Raw genomic sequence first — 6198 nt, 5'->3', positions numbered from 1 at the left:
CATCGTAATATTTTTTTTATGTTACGTAAAATTATAAATGTAAAAACATAGTGTAAAATATACATAAAATACAATTTTTGACCTATATTATTTTTGTTATGCCAAATTTTATGCAGTAAATCAATATGAATGTAACTATTGTATTTTAAATATAATTTATTTATAAAATGATTGTAAGATTACCTCGGGTGAAAAATAACTTATTCTGCACCCTAGGTGATGAATAGTAGCACTATATATATATATAGACCGCATCTGATTTTTTACATCAACTGATTTTTTACCTCAGGTGAAAAATAACGTTACCATCTCGTCCTATGTACTTTCTCCGGTTGAAATTATTTGTCACAGAAATGGATGTATCTAAACGTATTTTAGTTCTAGATACATTCATTTCAAAGACAAGTAATTCCGAACGAAGGGAGTAGACCGCATCTGATTTTTTTACATCAGCTGATCAACCCGAACTGATACTGAACTAAAAAAATCCCACCTACCCTGCCGACCAGCCCGCCCACCACCTCCTCCCTAGCTCTTGGCGCCGTCTGCCACCCACCTGCCCCCCGCTTCCCGCGCCCCCCCCCCCCCCCCCCCCCCCCCCCCCCCCCCCCCCCCCCCCCCACCTCCTCCCCGCATCCTGGCGCCACCCCGCCCCCACTTCCTCCCTCGCTCCCGGCATCGCCCCTTCTTCCACCCGCCACCGGCGCCGCCCTCACTCCCCGCTTTCCCCCGCCATCGGCGTGCCTCCCTGCTTCCAAGCGCCACCATTGCCACCCTGCATCCAGCCGCCGCAGTCGGGAGCCACCCTAGTGCCACCAATCACCGCGACCACCCTACATCCGCATCGCTGCATCCCGCGGCCACTGTGCGCCGTCCAACTTGGCAGTCCAACTGCTTGCTCCATGCTCGGTCGCTCAAGGAGCTGCGTGAAGGTCACCCCGCGCTCCACCTTCCGGACACGCGACCCCGTCGCCGTGCTCCTGCAGCCACCTCCGGGGCGGTGTGCCCGGCCTCCTCTCTCCTCCTGCCACCTCCTAGCGCCGCGCCGAGCACACCCCGGGCTGCCTCTTCCTCTTGCTTACTCCCGCACGAGGCACGCTGCGCCGAGCACGCACCCGGCCGCCCCCACCTCCGGTAAATCGACACACTCAGTTCTAATTTGTTTTTTCAATTCAGTTCAATTCTAAAAAAAAGTTATCTCCATCTTTGTAGCTTGTGTGAACTTATAGCTGAGACTCGATGAACTCTGTCCATTTCGACTCTTGAACTGATAGCTAATGATCTTATGAACTAGTAAAAATGTTTTTGTTTCAGCTTTGACTCTTGTTCTCTGTTCTTTCACTCTCAAAATTACGTGCATGTGTAGATGCTACTTGCTGATTGCTACTTGACAGAACCATTTTTGTCTTGATTTTGCATTTGTATGACACGAATTTGCTATGAGAAAAAACAAGGACAAACAGAAAACAAAAATTAGTACCTTTGTGCTTGCTAGGTGTTTGTTTATGTCTCTTAAGAACCAAACAAAACTAGTAACATCCCTATATAGGGCCGTGAATATGCTTTTAAGTTAGTTGATATGTCTCTAGGACAAAAATGAAAAAAAGCATCCTTTTCAGTGCACCTTCGTATGCATTTTCAGTTCATTTTACAGGTCAAGGACAAGTAAATTTAGTGGCATTGCTAAAATCACGGAATAGTTGGTGTGTGTGCAGAAATATCGTCGGTACAAGTTTCAAAATTCTGTAACTTTAGATATATCACCTAAATATGCAATGATTTGCAGCGAGTTTCTTCAAAATTCTGTAAAGTTTAGATATATCACCTAAATATCGTCATTGCAAGTTTCAAAATTCTGTAAGTTTAGATATGCCGTAAAGAAAAATCGATGAGTCACCATCTGCTTTATATTCATGTTCTCTGCAGCACAACAATGGGATTGAATGGGAGTGATCCCTGAACCATTTCATTAAAGGCCATGGTTTCCAACAATGCTAATGCTACTAGAAAGGAGCTATCGGCCATGAAGCCTCGTGGCTTCTCCAATTAGCATGTTTGGCCAGTCCTGAAGCGCCTCCTCAAGCTCTTCGACGATAACTGGGCGCCCATCGAGGACGAGAGCTACCGCATCCTTGTTGACACCATACTGGGTGGCAAAAGCAATGAACCAATACCCACCACTACCCGTCATGTAAAAAATGCTACTTTCGTTTGTTTGGTAGCCTATTAGCCTTCCTTAATTATCACTTGATGCTCAGCCTTTCCAATTGCAGTTTTCACATCAATTGACGTGCCAAAAAGAGTCCAAGGCTCACCACCCAACGCAGGGTCAGACCAGATGACCAACACCTCTCCTGCTCAGTATGACAAGGATGTCAGTGATAATGAAAACCTCCCTCACAGTAGAGCGGCGGAGTGCATACTTGCCATCTACATTTCAGAGCCCCATCAATTCAGTGTGATCTCTCCCGGTAAGTTTGTGTATTGCTATCTGAGTGTTCAGAAAGTGTAGAATGGATGATTTATCTCGCCTATGCAGCTCACAAATCATATGCTCTGTACAAAAAAAGAAACAAACACTATGCATAGGAGTTCATGATGTAATTTATCATCAGTTCATGAAGTAAGCACAAATACAGTTTCATGTGTGTTATAGAAAAATACAATTTCATGCGATGAGCCCGTCCCCAGCGCCGCCAGCCTCCTGTCCTTCCCTCCCGCTTCCGCATGCACCCACTGCCGCCACGACCACGTCTCCACCCTCCCCATGCCCGCCACCGCTGCAACCACCCCTCCCCCTCACGATTTCTCGTTGATATCGCTGTATTCGTGCTTGTTACGTTTGTTGCCTGATGGAAGTTCTGCAACTGTCAGTCCAGATGGAAGAAGGAGATCCGTCCAAAGTGTGAGTTTTGCGACGTCGACGTGCAAGTTCTACAATTTATTTGTTTAGATGGGAGAAGGAAATCAGTCCAACCGACTCATCTGAAGCGACATATGCAGAGCCATTCGCCTGAGGTATTGGAATAATTCTATATTTTTTGTGTTCATTGGATTTCTACATTGTTAGCGCAAGTGATGCGTTCTGTTTTTGCCTGTTCAGTCCAAGTGGGAGAGCAAAAGTAAGCACTGTCTGCTTAGAAGTTGTGTTTGAAACCCATTTTTAATAGTGAAACAAGTAAATCAGTGTGGTAATGCTTTATTGTTATAGTTCTTATTTTCTTGCAGGATGCATAAAAAAGCCAGATTCACAAATTCATCTTCTATATGCTTTTCGGTTCATCGACTTCCCATTGGTAAGTCCAATTTATTTAGTGTTTCAATCTTCTTCCTATAGCACTTGTGCTTGATAATGATGTTGTACACAAAATGGCTTATGAGATATCTGGATAATGTGTATACTAATGATTTTTGGTTAATATTTTGTATGATTCATTTGGCAAAGAAGATTCTTCTTCTTTGTGGAGCTTTATACAACACTTCTGTCATCATAGCCTTTTCATGTCTGTACATCTAACATGAAAAGGTTCGCCTACAAACTAGGGTTCACTTGGGTTAAAAAAAGTATATTTTACACACACACAATGCTTGAAGTTCGATTACTGATGCCTAGTAAGTACACTCTGTTTTGGGGAGTGCACATCTTGCTTAGAAAACATGGGTAACTTCATGAAGATAAAAAGCATACGTTCAAAAATCTAGGAAAGCGGTAATCTGTAGGCCCATGCTGCAGTGCTGATGCATACATGCCTGCTTCTACCCGCAGTTTTACTAGTTGTTTGTTGAATATTCCACTATGTGTTTTTAGATGATAAGTGCCACTGCCATGGTTGATGGTGGTATACATAAAAATAATGAATTGTTGCAGTGTAGCTGAACTAGAGCATCGTAGGCTAATTAATTGTAGTTTCTTATTGCGCAATGACAGTTTGTGTGCACCATGTTTGTAAGAATGTTGTTGCTGGATGGCCACAAAAAATAGAGCTTAATTAGTCTCTGCAATATGATGGTTGTCTAGAGAATTCTTTTTTCTTGTCCAGAGAAAGATATATCTATACTTGTGTATCAGTTCATGATATAAGTTTTCATCAGTTCATAATTCTATCTTCTTATGATAGATAAATATACTAGTTTGGATCTTCATTAGTTTCAGTCACCCCGCAACCCAGCCGGCAACTCCGCCATCTCCCCGTGCCGGATCGAGCTCCAGATCAATGCCCCCATCTACACTTGTATGTTGTTTTCATTTCACACTGTAGTTAGTTTTCCAGTACACATTGTCGGGTTTTTTCAGTTCAATGGATTCCAAAAAGAAACAACCGCAGCTGGGTGAGAATTCATTAGTTTACATCTCTTCTCACACTTTGCTGCATGGGGCAAAGAGTTGTACTGTGTTGATTCAGCTTCTGTACTTTTTCTAGTTTCAGACATTTGGTACCACTTGTCAACTAGATATGTTAATACATGTGCCAAAAGTGGCTGAGCTGCCTGTCCAAACTAAGTACAGTTTGACAACAAATAACTGCGGTATTTTATCAGTACATGTCCATTAGCAAAAATTCATGTTACAAATGTTTTTGTACTTCCATTTTACAAAAAAAACAGATGGCATTTGTCGCTCCAATTGTGGAGAAAATGCAGTGAAATAAATAAAGTGTCCTCTCAAAAGTTCATATATACTTGTAGAAAACATGATGCTCTTTAGGTGCTTGTTGTTAATGCAGAAAACAGTTTTCAATACCGAAGAATAACCCTAGCGAGAAGTTCATGTTTAGAAATTTGGTAGGTTCATACATAGAAACTTAAACAAATATTATCCATTTTAGTATTGATCTAGTATCATATATGCGTCAGTTCTAAATACTTTGTTCATTGTGATCAGAGATAATACAAAAAGCATATCCTTCAGTTCTGCAGATATTTTACAACTTTCCGTCAAGTGTAAAAGTTCATGTTGATTACTCCCGGCAAGTGTAAAAGTTCGCCAATATACAATCTATAAGTTCAATATCCAGTACATTAGTTTAGTAGTTGGTACTAACTACTCCACTTTTTTATTTGATGTACATGTGGTGTCTAGTTTCTTCTGTTAGTTCAATTTCTAAATTTCATCCAGTTCAATTCATATTGTAGCTCCAATTTAGTCCACATGGTTAATTGTTGGCTGGTGTGCGTGCAGGGTACCGTGACATTGAGTAGGCGTGAAGTGTATCACTCCAGCACGCCAAGCTCCAGTGCATGTCAATGTCTTCTCCACTGCAATGGAAGCTCCTCCGTTCGAGTTGAGCATTGGTCATCGTCCAAGTTGAGCACTAGGTGCCGTCCAAGTTCAAAGAGGATTGTATGCAAGTACATAACTTTGTTTTAGTGAGAAAAATACGGGGTTTTGACAATATTCTGTATGATTCATTTATTCAGTCTTTGAACTTGGTGATATTCGGTCTATTTTTCTACGATGAAGGCACACATGAAAGTCATGCGCAATGGTTATCCCCCTAGTGCTTCAAAGATTCGTATTTTGTTTCTTCAAATGTGGTGTGCGCCTGTTTGATGAGGTAAAACAAAGTAAAATAGTGAAAATGTCATTAAAGACACTTGGAAGTACAAATGTAGAAAATAAATAAGTTCTGATTCTTGTCAGGTAGGAAGTTTGGAGAAAAAAACAAAAGTTTTTAAAAGAAGAAAATGGTAAAAATGTAAGTCCATTCAACTATATAAACCATAAAGGTACGATGGTGATGACACCGTCAGTACGGATAAGGATGGGAAAGAAGATTAAAAACTAAAACCAAAAGAACATCGAGTGATTATTTTTTAAGAAGTACAAACTCTCTAGTACCTTAAATACCATAAATTAAAAATTAAAAATTGCATCAATTCTAACTCAAGGGACAATAAATTTGCAAAAAAGAATTGTAGCAGTAAAAGTTCGAAGGAAAAGCAATTTAATAAATGAAAAAAAATCACAAGTTCACAACTACAAAAGTTGTATGTTCAAACATGACGTCTCAGATAAGTTTGGGAAAAAGCTCATACAAAAGAAAAACCATGAAAATTCAAATGGTAAAAGTTCAAGTCGTAAAACGCGAGAAGTCCAAAACATCGTTGCAAAAAAATTGGGTTTAAAAAAAGAAACACACAAAACATTTTCTTTTCAAAAAAATATCATTCAATTCAATGATATAAACCATGCAAGTT

At 40.6% G+C, this 6198-nt stretch overlaps 1 long non-coding RNA gene across 3 annotated transcripts; it reads left to right on the top strand.

The window, feature by feature from the left end:
* The first annotated feature begins 624 nt into the window (after window positions 1-624).
* Window positions 625-5466, top strand: LOC125551681. 3 transcript variants are annotated; one of them, XR_007303022.1, is made up of 7 exons: window positions 628-1134; window positions 1927-2191; window positions 2274-2471; window positions 2880-3018; window positions 3229-3296; window positions 4119-4232; window positions 5180-5447. It is a non-coding gene; the product is annotated as an uncharacterized LOC125551681 (long non-coding RNA). The 3 variants fall into 3 exon arrangements; XR_007303023.1 differs by having other exon boundaries at window positions 625-1134; window positions 2875-4232; window positions 5180-5466; XR_007303021.1 differs by having other exon boundaries at window positions 625-1134; window positions 2880-4232; window positions 5180-5464.
* The last annotated feature ends 732 nt before the right edge of the window (window positions 5467-6198 follow it).

This window comes from Triticum urartu, chromosome 4 (assembly GCF_003073215.2).
Source record: "Triticum urartu cultivar G1812 chromosome 4, Tu2.1, whole genome shotgun sequence".
NCBI classification, from domain to species: domain Eukaryota; kingdom Viridiplantae; phylum Streptophyta; class Magnoliopsida; order Poales; family Poaceae; genus Triticum; species Triticum urartu.
The sequence above is the reverse complement of the archived record's forward strand: the minus strand, read 5'-3'. Positions and strand labels throughout refer to the sequence as shown.